We start from the raw sequence: 19,576 nt of genomic DNA, 5'->3' as shown, positions 1-19,576 counted from the left end.
GGTCCTGAGACCAATATGGAGGTTGTGAAAGCAACTCAGGTTAGAAATGGTAAGAACCTGGTTTAAGACAATAGCACTGGGGAAGGAGAAGGACGTAATTCAAAAGGTGTTGAGGACAATCCATAAAAGAAATCCAAGTGGCTAATATGGAAAACATGTAAAACTTATCAGTAATCAAAGAAATACAAATTAAAAATTTTAAAGATAGCACTTGTCAAGCTATCACATAAATCAAAATGTTTTAAACCTGACAGTATGCCATACTAACAATGTTGAGGTTAAATCTACTTTTCTTTTTTTCCTTTTTTTTCTTTTATTTATTTTTGGCTGTGTTGGGTCTTCATCGCTGTGCACAGGCTTTCTCTAGTTGCGGCGAGCGGGGGCTACTCTTCGTTGCAGTGAGTGGGCTTCTCATTGTGGTGACTTCTTTTTTTTAAAATTAATTAATTAATTAATTAATTTATTTATTTATTTTTGGCTGCATTGGGTCCTGGTTGCTGCACGTGGGTTTCCTCTAGTTGTGGCGAGCAGGGGCTACTCTTTGTTGTGGTGCATGGGTTTCTCATTGCGGTGGCTTCTCTTGTTGCAGAGCACGGGCTCTAGGTGCCTGGGCTTCAGTAGTTGTGGCACGCGGGCTCAGTAGTTGTGGCTCGCAGGCTCTAGAGTGCAGGCTCAGTAGTTGGGGCACACAGGCTTAGTTGCTCCGCGGCATGTGGGATCTTCCCGGACCAGGGCTCGAACCTGTGTCCCCTGCATTGGCAGGCGGATTCTTAACCACTGCGCCACCAGGGAAGTCCCGCGGTGGCTTCTCTTGCTGCAGAGCATGGGCTCTAGGCGCACAAGCCTCAGTAGCTGTGGCATATGGGCTCAGTGGTTGTGATTCGTGGCTCCAGAGCACAGGCTCAGTAGTTGTGGCACATGGGCTTAGTTGCTCCACAGCATGTGGGATCCTACCGGACCAGGGCTCGAACCCATGTCCTCTACATTGGCAGGCGGATTCTTAGCCACTGCACCACCAGGGAAGCCCTAAATCTACTTTTATACATTGTTTCAATAACCACCTAAGTGTCAATAAATATGAAAATGGTTATGTTAACTGTGCTATTGATATATCCACTGGACGGAATATTATGCAACTATTACAAGGACACTTCTGAAAACTTTGTAATGACATGGGTAAATGCTCACGACATAAGCATCTACAATTATGCATTCAGTCAACAAACACTTATTGATCACTTACTATGCACCAGGCACTGAACTGAGGCTGAAACTTATATAAATGGTTCCAATCTTCATGAAGTTTAGTCTCTAGTGGATGAACAACAAAATAAATAATTTATTTAAGCAAACAATAAACAATGGTGAGGAGGGCTAAGGAGGAAGAGACCATGGTACCATGATTGAGAATAAAAGGTAAGACGGGGTGAACATACCGAGATAAAGCAGCCAACAAAGATATCTCTGAGATGGCATTTTAACAGAGATTTACAGATGAAAAGGAGACACCCATGCAAAGACCAGTTGAAAGGGCGGTCAAGGCAAAGGAAAAATACAACACAAAAGCACTGAGAAGAAAAAACACAGAGTGAGTTTGATTAGTTGAAAGAAGATCATTTGGACTTGAGAGTAGTAAAAGAGTGACAGGGATGGTAGGAGGCGAGAGTGGAGAGGTGAGCAGAGGCTTGAGCAGGCAGGGTTTTGTAGCCCAAGTCAGGGAATATTAGTTCACTTCTAAGTGCAACGGAAAGATATTTCTGTTTTTATTTTTTGATAGGGAATATATCCACATGGTTCAAAAATCCAAACAACATAAAAAAGGTTTACTGTGATGAGTCTTGCTCTTACCTCTGTACCAGCCCACTGGATAGTTTTCCTTACTCATCCACAAGTAACTATTTTCATTAGTTTCTTATGAATCCTTTCAGAGTTCTGATGCAGATACAAATACGTATTGTTGATTTGTCTCTGGGTCATATGCTAAAAGTTACATACCATATATACTACTCTAGATGTTGATTTTTTTTTTCACTTGATAATATATCCTAGAGCTCTTTCCATTTCGCTGCATGGCTGCCTTCTTTATTCATTTTTATAGTTGTATAGTATTCCATCACATAGTTGTATTGAAATGCACTTAACCAGTCAACAGTTAGCTATTTAAGGATTTTTATCACGTAATATGATTTATCTTTTAGAAAGATGATTATGAATGCTGTGTAGGGAATCAGTTGGAGCGGACAACAGTTAGAGACTATTGTCAAGCCCAAGGGGTAGCAATGGAGATAGAAAGGAGTCAGTCAATTCAAGATATAATGTAGGGTAGAATAGGCAGGAGTTGGTGATGGATTGGATGTGAGACATAAGGGAAACAGAGGCATGAAGGATGACTGCTTAGTTTTTGGATGAGTCACTGGTGGAGAGTGGTACCATTTGCTGAGATGGACAAGACTGAGGAGGCAAGTGCAGGAAGGGGAAGTCAAGAGCTCTCTGCAGACCTGTTGGGTTTGAGATGCCTAGGAAACATTCAGGTCAAGATGTCAAGTAGGCAGCTGGATTTGTGAGCCTGGATCTTAAAGAAGAAGCTTTTGCTAGAGATAGAAATGTGGAAAATATCTGCATGTCAATCATATTTAAAGTCATGGCGATGGGTAAAATCACCGAAAACATGAATGCAAAGTAAGAAGAGAAGACGGAGAAGACATTAGCTCTGCAGAATCCCAACATTTGACTGCCAGATAAAGGAAGCTATGTTGACAAAGGACACTAAGAACAAGTGGGAAGTGAATCAGAGGAAAACTAGGAGAAGTCAAGGGAAGTGAGTGTTTCAAGGAGGAAGTGGTTGACTGTGTGGTTGATGCTGATAGGTCAAAACAGATGAGAACAAAGAACGGTAATTAAAAAAAAAATTAGAGCACGAAATTGGAACCACCCTTAATTATACATATTTGCGTGTTTATAAACTATATGGACACACACATATACATATATACATGCAGGCAAATCTATACCCACATGTACACATATGCATATATATTTCTCCTTTTATCTCATTTTTCTATATTTTCCCCGTTTTCTATAATGAATATTTATTACTTTTATAAAGGAAAACTACATAAAAAATAAGAGATTTCTTAGCTGATCTTGATGTGGCCCTGACTTGGGAAGAGATAGTATGTATAGACTAAGGATCTAATAGTAGTATGACTAAGGATCTTCTAGAATACTGAAAGTCACTTCTGTTTGGGAAATGAAACTTGTACCTTCAGATAGGCTTCTCCAACAGGTGGATGCTATGTGGATGGAGTGGGGGAGGGCAGGAGAGGACAGGGGTAATGTGGGTGAGGGAACCTGGCCCTTCTTTGAGCTCTTAAGCCTTCTATTTCTTCCCTGGCTCTAACTGGATCAAGAGTCACGCTACTGTGGTTCTTATCTTGAAATTAAAGCAAACTAGGACCAATTCTCTTCAATGCAAGCAAGATAAACTTTGAGAGTTCAATTTGAGCTGCTGCCTATTAGAAGCTTCCTCTAAAATTCGCATCACACTAATCCCCTTGTCCACTGTGGCCCTCAGTAATCTGGTGAAACATCGAGTCCCGAGGATGTCATTCTGAAGGCAACAGTTCTGATCTACTCACAAATTTTAATCTTGCCCCTTTCAGACACCATGGCGGTCGCTGCCTTGACCAATCCAAAAAATATTCCCCTGAGCACATATGGAACCCCCATCGCTAGTCATCTCTCCAGATGGCCGTAATGCTGCATTTGCCTAGCATCCTGTCAAGGTGGAGCATTTCTAAGCAAGCCCCTGCTTTAATTTCCCAGAGCAGCATTGCCAAACTCGATCAGTGCCTAGTCTTTTTTGGCAAGACAAACGATCCTACAGACCTCCACCCAAAGCTAAGCCAACATCCCAAACAGCTATGAGACTCAACAGGGGGACAAGTGCTGCCAGTAAGCGGGTGCGGTGGCCTGGCTCCTGCCACCCTCCTCCCACCTCCCCCTCTCACTGTCCCTCAAAGTATCTCACTCATTTCAGTACCTGTGGTCGGCTGAATAATGCCTCCCAGCCAAGATGTCCCTAATCCCTGGAACCGGTGAATGTGTTACCTTATAAGTCAAATAAGGGCACTACTGTTCATCATGGATTTTTTGGCAGTAATTTTGATTTTTTTAAAATATTGCATTAAAATGTTGTTTACCATCAAGGGAAACAACTCAATGATCAATAGTGAGTTCTGAAGCTTCCTTCAATTGTGTGCCCTAGGCAAGCACCTCACGTGCCTAAGCCTTGTCCTAACCTTGCAACGACTGACAGAACTAATCACACTATTCTTTAATTTAGCCATTTCTAGATCTGTCTACTCCCTAGACTGTGATCCCCTTAAAAGTTTAGACCACCGCAGATTCACCTCTGTATGCCTAGCATCCAGCAAAGGGTCCAGAATGGAGGAGGTGCCCAGTAAATTTTACATGAATGCATGAGAACCAGTGAGAGGTATTATCTGAGTTTTCATCTACTCAGTATTCTATAATAACCTATATGGGAAAAGAATCTAAAAAAGAATGGATATATGTATATGTATAACTGATTGACTTTGCTGTACACCTGAAACTAACACAACATTGTAAATCAACTATACTGCAATAAAAAACTATACTGCAATAACACAACATTGTAAATCAACTATACTGCAATAAAAAACTATACTGCAATAACACAACATTGTAAATCAACTATACTGCAATATATATATATATATATAAATGAGCTATCTTGCTGAAAAGTAAAGAATATATAACACACACGCATATGCATGTATGATTATATACACACACACACAAATACACATATACATTATATATAAAAATATACTTCTGGAACCATCAATAAAACCATAGAGGAAACTATAGACTAGCTAGCACTGGCCATGGAGCAGCAGTTGTCTACAGGGGTTCCTCAGAGTATAGCAACCGTAGAGAAGGTGCCCAGGGTTGTAGGCCCTGAAATCCCTGCCTCATATTCTAGCCAACCTGAGTGAATCAGAACCTTCCACTAGGATCCTCTTGTCTAGCTGTGGAATACATATCAACCCTCCTTGGGTGAGGATGGAACTAACCTGAGTTTGGAGGGTACCCCCTGGGCCACATAGATCATATGTCGGGGAGGGGCATGGCAAGCCCGCAAGGGCCAGGCCCAGATGGAAAGGCAATTATGGATCTTGAGGATGAAGCTGGAGTCAGGCTTTGATGTGCTAGGCTTATCCAAAGGCAGTTTTAGGGGCCCAGATTGGCTACCAGGGTTCCAGATGCCCAAGCCAGCAGGAGAATAGAAGGAGGGCTTGCATCGGACTAAACTGGCAGGAGGTATGAGTCAAGATGGGCACAGGTTGCCCAGACTGAAAATTTCCCATGCTAGCTGTGCTAGGTTGAATAATGCCCCCTCGCCCGCCGCAAGATATCCACTTCCTAATCGATTCCTGTAACCTGTGCATATTACCTTATATGGTGAAAAAGGACTCTGTAGTTTCGATTAAATTAAGAATTTTGAGATGGAGAAATTACACTGGATTATCTAGGTGGGCCCTAAACACAATCACATGTAGCCTTATAAAAAGAGGCAGAGGAAAGAAGAGGAGAAGGCAACATGTCCACAGGAGCAGAAATTAGAGTGATGTGGCCACAATCCAAGGACTGCCAGCAGCCACCAGAAGCTGGAAGAGGCAAGGAATGAATTCTCCCCTAGAGCCTCCGGAGTGGGTGGAGCCCTACTGACACCTTGATTTCAGCCCAGTGATACTTAAAACTTCTGGCCTCCAGAACTGTGAGAGAATACACTTCTGTTAATCGAAGCCACCAAATTTGTGTTAATTTGTTACAGCGGTTACAGGAAACTAATACTAGCTTATCAGTTGTGGGATGGGGACTGGGCTGTACTCCAAACTTCAGTCAGAAGATCTGAGTTCAAATCCTTGTTCTGTTAATTGGGCTAGTCACTCACCTCCCCAGCCTTGCTTTCTCAATCTGTAAATTTCAAATAATCATGTCTAACTTACAGGGATCTTTGGAGCATTAACAATGACAGCTAATGTTTGCTGGGGCTTAGTCCATGCCAGGGACAGCACCAGACACTTGGCATGCTTTCCCTCCTTTACTCCTCACAACCATCCTTGCAGGTAGGTATTGTGATCCCCTTTCAACAAGCAAAGAAATAGGGCTCAGCCAGATTCTGCGATTCTCCCAGGGGTACCCAGCTATGAGACAGACAGCAGTCACGCCCAGAGCCAGTTGACCCCAGAGCCTGCTGAGTGGCATTAAATGAACGTATGAGAGGTTAAAGGACTTTGCAAACTGTAAAGCACGGTAAAACATAGGATTGTTTAAATGGGTATTTGGAGTGTTCGTTTCTTTTCTAAATGTGGACACAGGAACACAGAAATGAGCACCTTTAAGAACTGGCCTCCTTCGAACTGGAATTAATATAAAGGAAAATGGTTGACCCTCATCCTTACCTTCTGAACTCTCCTACGTGATCGATCGCAAGGGAAACAGCAGAGAAGAAGGTCATGCTTCCACAGACACAAACTTGAGCTATCTCAATTAGGGGGTCAGTTTTATTTTGTACTTTCAGGCCACACACACTTCAGTGAACACTTTCCCCAATCTAATGCTGATTTCGATTTCTTTACATTGGCTTTAGCTCTTTTTTCTATTTCATAATTATCTAATCTGTAATTTTCTAGGCTTGTCTAAAATCCCTGCTATGGTATGCTCATTCACAGGAATCCAATATCTCTAAGAGCCAGTAACACCTGTACTATGTTGTATTTATATAAACATAATTTCTTCATTTCTCTTTTGCCTTCCTAGACTACCTGCAATGCACTCCAGGACAGGAGATATGTAGTTTGTTGAATTCACAAATACCCTTAATTAAATTAGAAGATAAATTCAAGGTAGTTCAAAGGCTGGAGTTGAACACTAAGTCCTAACTTGTAAATTCTAAATCTTTGCTGCTTTGACACCATTTTCTAATAACTGCAGGACAGGCCAGAACTGAACAGCATCTACCGTTGGCTTAATGAAGTTTAGGGAAATAGGCTCATTGATGCGGCTTCGGAAGGAACTTCCATTTTCTACATCACAAGACATGATTCTTACCATCTTTCAGCAATAACATTAAAATCTTTTAGATTCTACCAAGGTGCCAAGTCACAGAGTGTGTGGAAAGCCATAGGTTCCTCTAATGGCGTATAAAATGCAATTGCCATCTTCTCCGTTCTCAGTATGGGACTGCAAACAGCATCTGCCTAACTGTGATTGGCAGCTGGGCACCGGCTTTCCCTCTGTTTGGAGTTTTAAGTAAATGGTCATTAAGAAAAGAAAGAAGAGGCAGAAAGTTGAATCGAAGGCTCCCTAATAGGTTGCATTCTTTCTGCTCAGAGTGACATTTACGGCATACGTTTGCCACCTCATTGTTTTCTGTATGACTTAGAGCAAAAAAAGAGTCAAATTAGTGTAAATCTTTAGTGATTCAAAGAATTGAACAGACTTGCTTAAAATGTCAATCCAACCAGGCCGTCATTATTGGGAACAAATGATAATAGTGACACAGTCAGATTTTACATTTGTATCATACTCACTCTCCTTTGAAAACACTTCTGCATTTCTTTCTCACTGAAAGTGATAAAAGGCAAAAGAGCAATCCTGAGGATATTTCTTGCCCTTGTTTCAAATTCTAAGAAAACATTTTGACAGGATCTGCCCCTGCACTTGTGTGCCTCATCTCACTCACCTCCCCCAAATCCCAGCCCTGTCAGATCCTGTCTTTATTTAACTTTGTAGTATTTTTGTTCATCGTGGAGTTTTTTACATTCATTTTGATTTTTAAAATTTATTGCACTTAGATGGTAATCATCTTGATTATTGAGGGTTTTTTTTTTTTGCACTTCTTTAATTTTGGGCCCAGGGTGGAGTGCCTCACTCACCTCATCCTAGCCTTGGCCTTGCTTCTGAGTGGTGTCTGGCAAGTAGCATGAACTGAATAAGTATTTATAAGGCGATCCAACACGTAGGCAAGGACATCGCACCTGAGCTCTGCAGTCCCCAATAACATGGGCAAATTCACTGAAGGAGAGGAAAGTGGGGATCAGAAAGCGAGTCACAGAGGGCCAGAAGCACCCTCAGCAGCACCCAAATGTCATCTTTCCAGTAGCTAGGAGTGACTGCTGCAGTTAAGTGTAAAGTTTTCCCTGTGTTCTCTGGGTCCTTGCACGTGGAACTGGGGTGGTCTGGTAGCAGTCAGTGGAGAAGAGGCTGCAAAATGAAGAGAAAGAGTGATTAGCAGGGTCATTCCTGCTATAGGCGGTCTGCTTTCTTGAGTCAGACGACACACTTCTCTTGATCTGTTCAGACCTTTGTTTCTCGGGTACAGCCAAAGCTCCACAACTGAGCAAATGTCCACAGAATTTCGCTGGTTATGGTTGGACAGGAACCGTCAGTGTCTTTTTATTTATTTATTTATTTATTTATTTATTTATTTATTTATTTATATATTTTTTGGCTGTGTTGGGTCTTCGTTGCTGCGTGCAGGCTTTCTCTAGCTGCGGCGAGCGGGGGCTGCTCTTCGTTGCGGTGCGTGGGCTTCTCATTGCGGTGGCTTCTCTTGTTGCGGAGCCCGGGCTCTAGGCGTGCAGGCTTCAGTAGTTGTGGCATGTGGGCTCAGTAGCTGTGGCTCGTGGGCTCTAGAGCGCAGGCTCAGTAGTTGTGGCGCACGGGCTTAGTAGCTCCGCGGCATGTGGGATCTTCCCGGACTAGGGCTCGAACCTGTGTCCCCTGCACTGGCAGGCGGATTCTCACTCACTGTGCCACCAGGGAAGCCCCGTCAATGTCTTTTAAGATAGCCACTCTCCTAGTCTATAAAAGCTGTCTACTTGGAGAAAAGGAGTCATTGACTGAAATGCAAACTCAGACAACACACGACCAAAAGTACTAATGCAACCACCCCCTTTGGTAGAATTTTATTGATTATTAATTCAACTTATGAAAGAAATACGGGGCACAGAGTATCAGCCGCCCCACTGAGAAAAATTCCATAAAATTTGAAAAACAATTTTCATAGATGTTTCATAGATGAAGAAAAAAGATGGTAAAATACTAAGAAACCTAGATAATCACCAATTAAAATGTACAACTAACAATGCTTTTCACACACACCAAGCTCACACTCTAATTTTTATTTTGAATGCCTACAAAGATTACAGTTAAGTTGGCCAGTGTTCTTTCCTATGATGGAGGACAATGGCAAAGAGGTGGGGAAGGAGTGGGATGTAATGGAAAGCGCACAGAAGTGAAGTAAAATAGACTTGGATTCCAGGCCCAGATGGGCCACTGACAGTAAATAAACTCTGTCCTGCAGGACAGAGAAGTAAACACATGTGCTCAGGCAGCCATCTGGAACCAGGAGTCCTGAGACCATTTTCCAACTTTAACTGCAGTATTTTCCAGACTTTCCAGCTTATTTAATAATATGTTTACTGTATCAAACCACTATCAATGATATACTCTCTTTAAGATTCTGTCCTTAACCTCTAGCTATGGATACCACCACACGCTTACCTTTGCTTCCTTTAGCTGGGGAATGAACATGGATGCCAGGGCTGGGGAGACAAGTACTGGTCTGTGCGCTACATAGGGTATTTCATTTAAGATCCTTAGCAGCTTTATGAGGTGAATAATATCCCCATTTTACAGATGAGGAAGCAGTCTCAGAGAACATAGGAACTAACCCGATGCCATATTGGGAAGCAGCACAGTGTATTGGTTAAGACCAAAGTCCCTGGTGTCAGCCAAAATATATATGGAAGACTTAAGGGAGGTAGGAGACACTTTCTTTGGCAAAGCCCCTGAGAGGCTCTGAATTCAGAGTCAGCAGATGGTAGGAGCAAAAGTGGGCTGTGGGGCAGCAATCAGGGTGGTCACCTTAGACGACTGTCAATGGGTAACAGAGCCAGTTGTCCTCTGCTCCCCCTTCATGTATACTAAGTAGTTAACTGTAATACTTGTTCCTAGCTCGAGTGCCAAGAATTGTTTCCTAATCAGAGTAGAATATCCGTCTGGAGAGGACCAATAGTACAGCTGTTGCAGGTAAGTAAAGAGGCAGGGTACAGAGAAGCTGCCAATTGACAGGTCCAGCCCAGTTCCACAGAATCTACATTCAGCACTCCCAGTCCAGAGAGTAGCCTGTTGGAGAACTGGACACACAGAGCTATAAAAGAAACTCATGCCAGCTACTGTTCTAACCAATGTACTTCTTCATTCATAAATATAAATGGTCCATCATAGATAACCAGCTGTTTGAGGAAATCCAACAGCATGAAAGAGAAGGACCAACATGGATAAACAAAACAAATGACCCCAGAGGAAATATCAATAGATTATGCCGGGAACAGAAGTCAAGAATGAGCTCCTATGAGAAAGGCAGCAATAACAGTAAGAAAGTTTTGGGAAATAAGAAAAAAGACTACAGAGTGTTTTAAGTAGAAGGGCTAAATAATAAAAATGTTACAGCTTAAGACAACACGATGGAAAATATGAGCATAAAGGTAAGAAATACTGAACATAGATTCGGAAGGCGCAACATTTATCTAATAGGAGTTCTAAAATGAAAGAAACATTAGAGGGCAGGCTATAATAGAGGGCCCTCAAAATGCTAAACAGGATTTAAAATATGACCCACATCTACTCATGTGGAAATTTTAGATTATGAAGGACAAATAGAAAATCACTTGGCTTCCAGAACGCCTCATTCACAGTGGATTCCCTCGTAGGTCACTAGCCATTCCTTCCTAGTCTCATCTGCTGGTTCCCCATCTCCACAAACTCTAAAACAGTGAAGTGACCCAGGATTTAGTTCCTGTCCCTCTTCCCTTTTCAGTCTATTCTGAATTTCTAGGTAGGATCATCCAGGAATTTATCATGAATTTAAGTACAATTTATAGGCTGAGGCCTATCTTTATATCTCCAGCCTGGATTTCCCTCCTGAATCCAGATTTATATATCCAAGTTCTTACCTGATATCTCAAAATTGATATCCAAAACTGGGCTTCTGACACCCTATTCACCTCACCCTTGAGAAAGCATCCTCCTGTAATTTTCCTCACACATACAGAATTAGTACCTCCATGTTCTCAATCTGTCAGCTAAAAATCCTATAATTCATCTTTTACTCCACTCTTTCTCCCATACCTCATATCCAGAAACTAGTGTTGCCTCTACCTCAAAATATATCCTGTCACTACCTCTGCTGCCACCAGCCCAATCCAAGCTATCATCACCTCTCTCCTGGATCATCGAAGCAGCCGCCTCACCAGTCTCCCTGCTTCTGCTCTTGCCCACGTTTAATCTATTCCCAATCCAGCAGCCAAAGGGAGCCTTTGCTCAAAACCCTACAGTGGCTTCATATCTCATTCAGAGTTAAAATCAAAGTCTTCATTCCAACCTATATGGTCCTCCATGACATATCTGTGACCTCTGTGACCTCATCTCCTACTAACTCTTTCATTCACTCCACTCTGGTCAAACTAGCCTCCTCCCTGTTTCTGAAACCCACCAGGCAGGCACACATATCCCAGAATGACAGCATATAAATGAACAGGAAGTTGAAGAGATGCTCAAAAATATATTCAAGAATTAAAAAAATTCTATCCCACAAAGTGTATGTGTAATAACTTTAACGTTCTTACTGATGAAATGAAGGTAAATTGTCTCTTCTTTCAGAAAAGGAAAGGGGTGAGAGGGAGAAGGAAGAAAGGGAGGGAAAGAGGGAGGAAGAAAGAGAGAAAGAGAGAGAGACGGGTGCATAAAAAAAAAAAACTATGGCTTAAAAACAGCTGCACAAAACAAAGAGCTATGATCCAAATATGAAGCAAAACAAAAGGTAGCCCTTTTTGAATGAGCAACAGAGTGTAAGAAATGATAATCCATTTGATCTTGATGCTTCTCAATGACATAGGATGACATACATGTCCTTCTCTATGAAGTATATTCTTTAAGAAATTTATTGAGCACCTATGATATGCAGGACAGTGTCCTACATGCTCAGGGAATATACGACTGTGAACAGAAACAGAAAAAAAAATTTTTTCTACCCTCATGGAGTTAACGTTCAAACGGTGGAAGAGAGATCACAAAAAAATAAACAAGAAAATTTCACTTTTAAGCATTCTGAACAAAATAAAATTGGATAAGTGGTGGGACGGTATATACTGTTTAAGAATGGGTGGTCAGGGACGCCTGGGTAGGGGGCCATCTGCATCTGCCTGTGAAATGGCTCCTGGAAGTGTCGCCTCCAGTGACACCTCCTCGGCCTCCTCAGCCTCCTCAGCCTCCTCGACCTCCACACTGGGGTCGTCCAGGTCATCTGGGTCTGAAAAGCCAGGCCTGAGCTGGAGCGGTGTCCGTATTAAAAAAAAAAAAAAAAAAAAAGAATGGGTGGTCAGGAAGGAGGAGATATTTGACCTGATACTTGAATGACAGAAAACAGCCAACCATTGAAAGATCTGGAAGCAGAGTAGTGCAGGCAGAGAAAACAGCACATTATAAGGTGTAAAGACAGGAACCATCGTGGTACGGGACAGAAACAGCATAAGGCCACGGGGGCTGGAAGACAGCGAGTGAGGGGCATTAGTGATGGGAAATGTGATCGGAGAGGTTTGTTGGGGCCAGAATTCTGCAAAGTTTGCAAGGGGGGGTGGTTTAAGCAAGCGAGGGAAATTATCTTATTTCTGCTTTAAGATCACATCAACTACCCTCTGGAGCATGTACTGTAGAGGGATTGCAGGGAAGAGAACAAGAATAGAAACAGGGAGACCAATTAGGTGACTGTTGCTGGAGTGTGATACGAGAGACGACGGTGTGTCGAATGAGGGTGTTGTATTAGAAGGATTCAGAGTTCACCAATTCAGGTTATATTTTAGAGGAGGAGTCAATAGATTTATATAAGAGTGGAGTAGGGGGCGAAAGGTAGGAATCTGAGATGATTCGGATCCCAAAGTTTGGGATTTGATGGGTAGTAATGCCATTTACTGGCAAGAGATGGAGAGATGGTTTTGCCGGCTGGAAATGAAGAGTTGTTTTGGACAGGTTAAGTTTCAGATGGCAGGTGGACATACAGAGGTATCAGGTAGGAAGTTAGATATGAGCCTGTACTTCAGGGGAGAGGTTGGGCATGAGGATTTATATTTGGGAGTCATTAAATGGCATTTAAAATCACAAGTCCAATGACACTACTTACATACGTGTATCTATTATTATGAACGTTTACTGGTTTTCAATTCTTAGAATCAAGCTATAGAGAAGCACAGAAAATATATTAGATTGAACCACAGGAAATTGCTGATATTTGGCTATTTTGATATACAAAAATGACAATTTCATATGGTTCAACTCAGTAGTTACAGAATAGATTGTAAATGTTATAAACCTTGACAACATAAAAGTAATGACATAGGAGACAACAGTCAGGAGGCAGAGGGGGAGAAGGAGCAGTGGAGGTGAGTGTGTACGTGCTAGCTTCCTCTGCTTACAAGGTAGGGAGCAAATACATAGTGTCAACATTTGATGAAACAAGAAATAGAACTGGATATACATTGTTCAAAGTTTGCAAATGAAAACACTGGAGGAAATTTTTAGAATAGTATAATCAACAAAAGCCAAGAAGAGGGAATTCCCTGGCGGTCCAGTGGTTAGGACTCGGCGTTTCCACTGCAGGGGGTGCAGGTTCGATCCCTGGTCGGGGAACTAAGATCCTGCGTGCCTCATGGCGTGGCCAAAAAAAAAAAAAAACAACAAAAACAAAAAAAACTGTCTGCAATATACCTGAGAGAAAAATAGATAATTAAAAGAAAAAGAAGTTGAAGGAAGGAGAGATGTAGAAAACAGTGTCGTTTGCTAAATTCCTCATCTGTCATACCAATAGAAAATACAGCCAATATGTAATATCAAAGATTGACAAATCAAGAAAGAGTGCCGTATTATTTAGCATTTTGGTGGTATCTTCCAGAATCTTTAATAAAACAGTTAAAAGTAGCTTCTCTAGGAAATGGAACTGGAGGAGGGTGAGAGTTGGGGAGACTTTACTTTTTATTTTATAAGATTTATTAGAATTTTTGTTATGTGTATTATTTTACGACAATGATGATGATGATGACGATAAAGACAACAATAACAGCTTCCAGTGGCTACTTTCACCTTCCTTTCACCAAACAATGGATCTCTGGCTGTGGTCTCTTTGACTGGCTACGCTAATAATCAACCAATACCACACAGCAGTTTCTTATTTTGTCCATTCAGGAGCAGAAAATCACCAAATGTGATTTCTAACATGGATGCTATTATTTAAAGATCTGGATCCAAGGCCGGGACGTCTCTTACACCAAAAACAATAGATAAAAATCTGAAGTTCTCTATGAGACTTATCGGTCCCCACCTCAAAACAGATGGTTGCAGTGTTGGAAGAGCTGTAGTAAAAGGTGAAATTGGTTAAAACCCAAAGGAAGTTTGTCCTCATGATTTCTAAACATACTTATTACAAATCTGAATGTTGCCAACCCTTTAAACCAAATTTAACGGAAGACTTAGTTCAGTTTCCCAATATTGGTTTCGTGACACCTCCAAGTGCCTCCAATTATCTTAAGCATTGTGAAATTCTATTCTCCCACCCTAACAATAATGCATGTTCATTTTAATCTGACACTTAACAAAATACACGCCATTCACTACTTTGATTCAGAGGAAAGGAGCTGGGATGAAAGGGTACTGAATACTGCATCTCAACAACAGAAGAATTGGGGAATCCCCAGTTCACAATCTGGATTGGATTTATATGAACAAATACGTGTCCTGACCATCCAGGAAACTATTTATTTGTGCTACCGGTTCCTCTCTACTATTAAGATTCTCACTGGACTTACCTTCATTTATTTTATTCAGGGGCTACTTCACTAAATTATATAAGTTCCCAAATATATAGATGGCTTTCCTTTCATACTGAACCTTTCTACCCTTGGCTGTAGACTAAACAGAAGCATCCAGAGGCTCTTTGAGAGGTGTTCAGTTTTTTATATACTCTATCTCACAGAAGGAAATGAAAACTGGACTTCCTCCTTTCTCTGGAGAGTGAATGAGGATCACCCATCCCTCTTGACAACAGTGGTATCCGCCTTGATGCCTCCTGTCTATCCTTAAACAAGAGAGAAAAATCCCATGGTAAAGTGTGAAGTCTGGTTACAATCAACATCTCACCCTAAGGGTAACTCTTTCTAAGGAGAATCAGTCTCTGAAGGATCAAAGAGAAATTACCAACTTCCAGCTCTCCCTTCTGGGTTTTCAGGAGCAACCTCTCCGTAGTAATATTAGCAGCTCACTTGTTGTCTGGATGAGACAATTTCTCTATTACCCTAGTGTCTAGATGTTTTCAGGTGGAGCAAAATCACAGTGAAGGAAGCAGTAGTAAATTTGCCTGGTTCCAAGAAGGTACCACTGTTTCCCCCAACTCCTTATTTTTTCAATCCTACAATATTCTGAAACTCATTTTAATAGAGTTCCAAGGCTGTCAATTCTAGCTCCCAGAATGCTAGGAAAGATTGGATAGACACCAAAGGAAGGGGGCATTATACCCATTCGGTTTGGAACCAGATTTGCTCATCCTGCTCCTTCTTGGTTTCACGTGAAGGTCTGGTTGGTACATTAATGCTTCCAGTTCTACAGGGAGCAGTTCTGATAACTCATCTCTGTGGTTTTCAAAAGCAAGCCTTAAATCTGCACACTGTGATAACCAAATCCATCCACAGCACCCGAGTCGGGGGTAACCCATCTGAGGTCTTAATCACTAAAACAAGGCTCCTCTGGGGCAGTCAGGTTTTAGACCCAAGGAGCCTGAGGTGGGAACAGGCTTTTAACCGATGCCTCCTCTTAGAAAGGGAACCAGGCCAGTGCATTAGTGAGCTGTGAGGGCCAGGCCCCCGGTGAGACTCTGAGCTCTGAAGACACAGTGTCACTGTGTAAATGGCTTTTAAAATACGTGTTTGGAAAAGCACCAAAATGTTTTAGTCACTTGATTACAGTAAGACTAAAAGTCATTTTATAGCCTTAATAGAGGAAGGAAGCAGCAAGACACAAGCAAAAATCCACTCAGGACCTAGAAGCAAGCAGAAAGCAAACAGCGCTGTTAGGTGCCGGGAGTGGCCTCTCACAGGACGCCGACCATTAGACCCTAGTCGTTTACAACCAAGAGCATTTCACCCAGTGTTTAGAGCCCCGGACTATTTTCTCCAAGTCTATTCCCCCAATTAAATGCTTATGCCACTCACCATTTTGCCTGTTAATGAGAGTTCTTCAGCATCCACACTAGGGATGGTCAACCAACTGTCAAGAGCTTTAGAGAGATGTGTAGATACAAAAATACATTTACAGTGTACCCTCAGGGCTGAGAATGGGAGAAGGGATAGAAGAGAATCATGCAACTCGATTGTGTTCCTTCCAAAGATAGAATTTTAGTACACTGTATGTTCTCTAACTACAACTTTCAACAAGGACAAATTATCTTTGGAGTAAAATAACATTCTGGGTGTTTTGCTAGCCCAGGGTTTAGTACCATACAATTGCAGCAGTCAATAGCAAGAAAAATCAATCTCCTGAAATTTGAAAACACACACACACACACACACACACACACACACACACACACACTGCAATGGAGCCCTCTCCATTATAGGAGCTCAAACATTTCAATCTAAGTTAAATCCAATTAGAAGTAATCATAGTGGGTCATATTAAACTAACTCTCGGACAGGAAAGATTATAATTTTAAATGGCTCCATAAAGCACTAATGAAAAAAAATCTTTATTTCAATTAAGTAGGCCTATAACCAATACCTAAAGGTCAGTGGAAAACTGCCAAGGTGGCTATTTCTCTCCTCTGCCTGAACCCCGGTTGAGCCATAAGAGCCCGGGGTTCTGAAGCAAGATCCGTCTGTGATGGGATTGAGCTCGAAGCCATCTATCATGCCAGATCGAGTGATCACAGAGCTTAGTAATGACAGGAGTGATTACCTCTCAGGATGGATGTAATGCGACATTTCAGGACTTAGGTGCATAACTTCTTTTCTATTATTACATCTCCCATTTGTACTTGATGTATTCTAGCCAATGGTTCTGTAATTTCCCAAGCAACTTCAGCTTCTGTAAGAAGCCTTTCTAATGACTGTGCCTAACCTCTTCCTTTCCTCCATGGAATTGAGAGCTACCGTGCACTAGTCTAAAGCTGTTTTGCCTTTTACTCCTAAAGCAGCTATTTAAGGGGACAGAAATTAATGCATCTTTCCCCTTTGTGTTCATTATTTCTAAAAGTTGCCAGCTTGAGAGGCTGAAGAGCTAAGCCACCTTTTCACCATCCAGCAGGTGACTGTTAACATCTTAGCTCTAGCCAAACTTAGAAGACCTGGCTTCTAACTGCTACCCCGGCCTTGTTGGTTGTATGACCTGGGCATAGTCATTTCACTACTCCGAGACTTAGTTTGATCATGTATGAAATTGGTGTTTTCTATTCACACCTGCTATTTTAGGGTTCCTCTAAGATGCTGCAGAGTTGGAGTGACAGCTGGTGGATACAGCTCTCTTCCCCATTTTTCCCAAAGCATCTCTGTTTTCATCCATACATATAATGGGCTTTCACGCAAGATCTTGTTTTACAAAGAATTCTGCTGCTAAAACTTTTAAACCACTGGCCTTTAAGGTCTAACAACTCACGATTCAATGAATCTGTAATTTTGAGTCCAATAAAAGAATCAAACAAGATAAATCTTCCGGAGAAAATATCAACTTACAAATGAGGCGAGGTCTCCATATTCTGCAGGGGAAACTTAATATCTGGACAATGACAGTCTGTTTTTTCCTCCACTTACTATGATTAGGTGATTTTTAAGTGATTCAAGTACACAATAAAGATATTTTTCACTGAAAAAGCTGAAGCTGTCTGTCTCAGCAACATCTTCAACCCTTCATCAATCAGTCTACTATTCTCATCTCTTGTTCACATTCCCCTTTTTCTGAAGAGGCCAGATGGATGCTCTATTTCGTAATGGGCCAATCCCTCTTTTCTCTGTCTGTTTTACAAGCCAGAAAAGGTAGATGTTTGAGGGTAACAGAGACAACTGTCATCCATATTGGTGCTGAGAAAGAGCTTGAATGAGAAAGCTTCCATTTGACCAAGAGATTCCCTATGGGTCATTTAATTGCTTGGAGATTCCCCCCATTAAATCTGAGGGCAAATGAAAGTAAGTTCACCTTTAAAAAATCTACTTTGATAGTATCTTACATTCTAAATGAAACAGGGGTATTCACAAAGGCTCTGTTATTTTATTTATCTCTCTGAATTCACACACAGATATTCAGAGGTGTACCTGTGCTTACTACTTCGGCATATCATTCCTTTAAATTACCTAATACATAATAGCTCCTGTACAAAAAAAAAAAAAATTGATTAAGGTGTTTCATTTTCAGCATAACTGTTAAATCAGCAGCTCATTCAATGATCTGATGCAGAATGTAACAAGTTCCTGATAGAGTTGTGTTCCCTTTGAGAACAAGTGTTTTTTCATCACCCGCTTAGTCACCTAATTTGACTGAAATCTAAGATCTTAATGCATCAGTCTTTTTAATTCTCTTGCCAGTACGTAGGAAATTGAAGCAATAAACCACAACTTGTTTGTAGTGGTGTTAACATTATTAAGTACTCAGCTAGCTGACAAGAGCCCCATTTTTCCATTAAACTTCAATAGCAGCTTCATGCATATTTAGGTCTTTGGCACTTTTCTTATTTTCCCCCGATGACTTGTTTAAAAAGTTGACCTCAAATTCACTACACTCCACTTCACTTTTTATGTAATCAAAGTTATGACACATTGCTTTAGCAAATGGCTATTGTCTTTTTTTTTTTTTTTAATATTTCAGCTTACTTTTTTTTAACTTTGGGTTTATTTATTTTATTTATTTATTTATTTATGGCTGTGTTGGGTCTTCGTTTCTGTGCGAGGGCTTTCTCTAGTTGTGGCAAGTGGGGGCCACTCTTCATCGCGGTGCGCGGGCCTCTCATTATCGCGGCCTCTCTTGTTGCGGAGCACAGGCTCCAGACGCGCAGGCTCAGTAGTTGTGGCTCACGGGCCCAGTTGCTCCGCGGCACGTGGGATCCTCCCAGACCGGGGCTCGAACCCGTGTCCCCTGCATCGGCAGGCAGATTCTCAACCACTGCGCCACCAGGGAAGCCCCGCTATTGTCTTTTTATTACTATTTTTTAAACACTATTCAACTGCTAGTTCTCTATAAGGACATACATAGCATTTTTTCCTCATTATGCTAGTTAATGGAATTGGACCTTGAAATTGTGGTACTGCATTTCAAAAGATAGTATTTCAGTGGTTAGGTATTCAAAATATCCTGTGTGATTTTTATTATTGTTATTGTTATTATTATTTTTATTACCGAGTTTCTGTGGGAGTCACTTCCACTTTCATCTAAC

The sequence above is a fragment of the Eschrichtius robustus genome, chromosome X, assembly GCF_028021215.1.
Source record: "Eschrichtius robustus isolate mEscRob2 chromosome X, mEscRob2.pri, whole genome shotgun sequence".
Classification (NCBI taxonomy): domain Eukaryota; kingdom Metazoa; phylum Chordata; class Mammalia; order Artiodactyla; family Eschrichtiidae; genus Eschrichtius; species Eschrichtius robustus.
Note: the sequence above shows the minus strand (reverse complement) of the source record.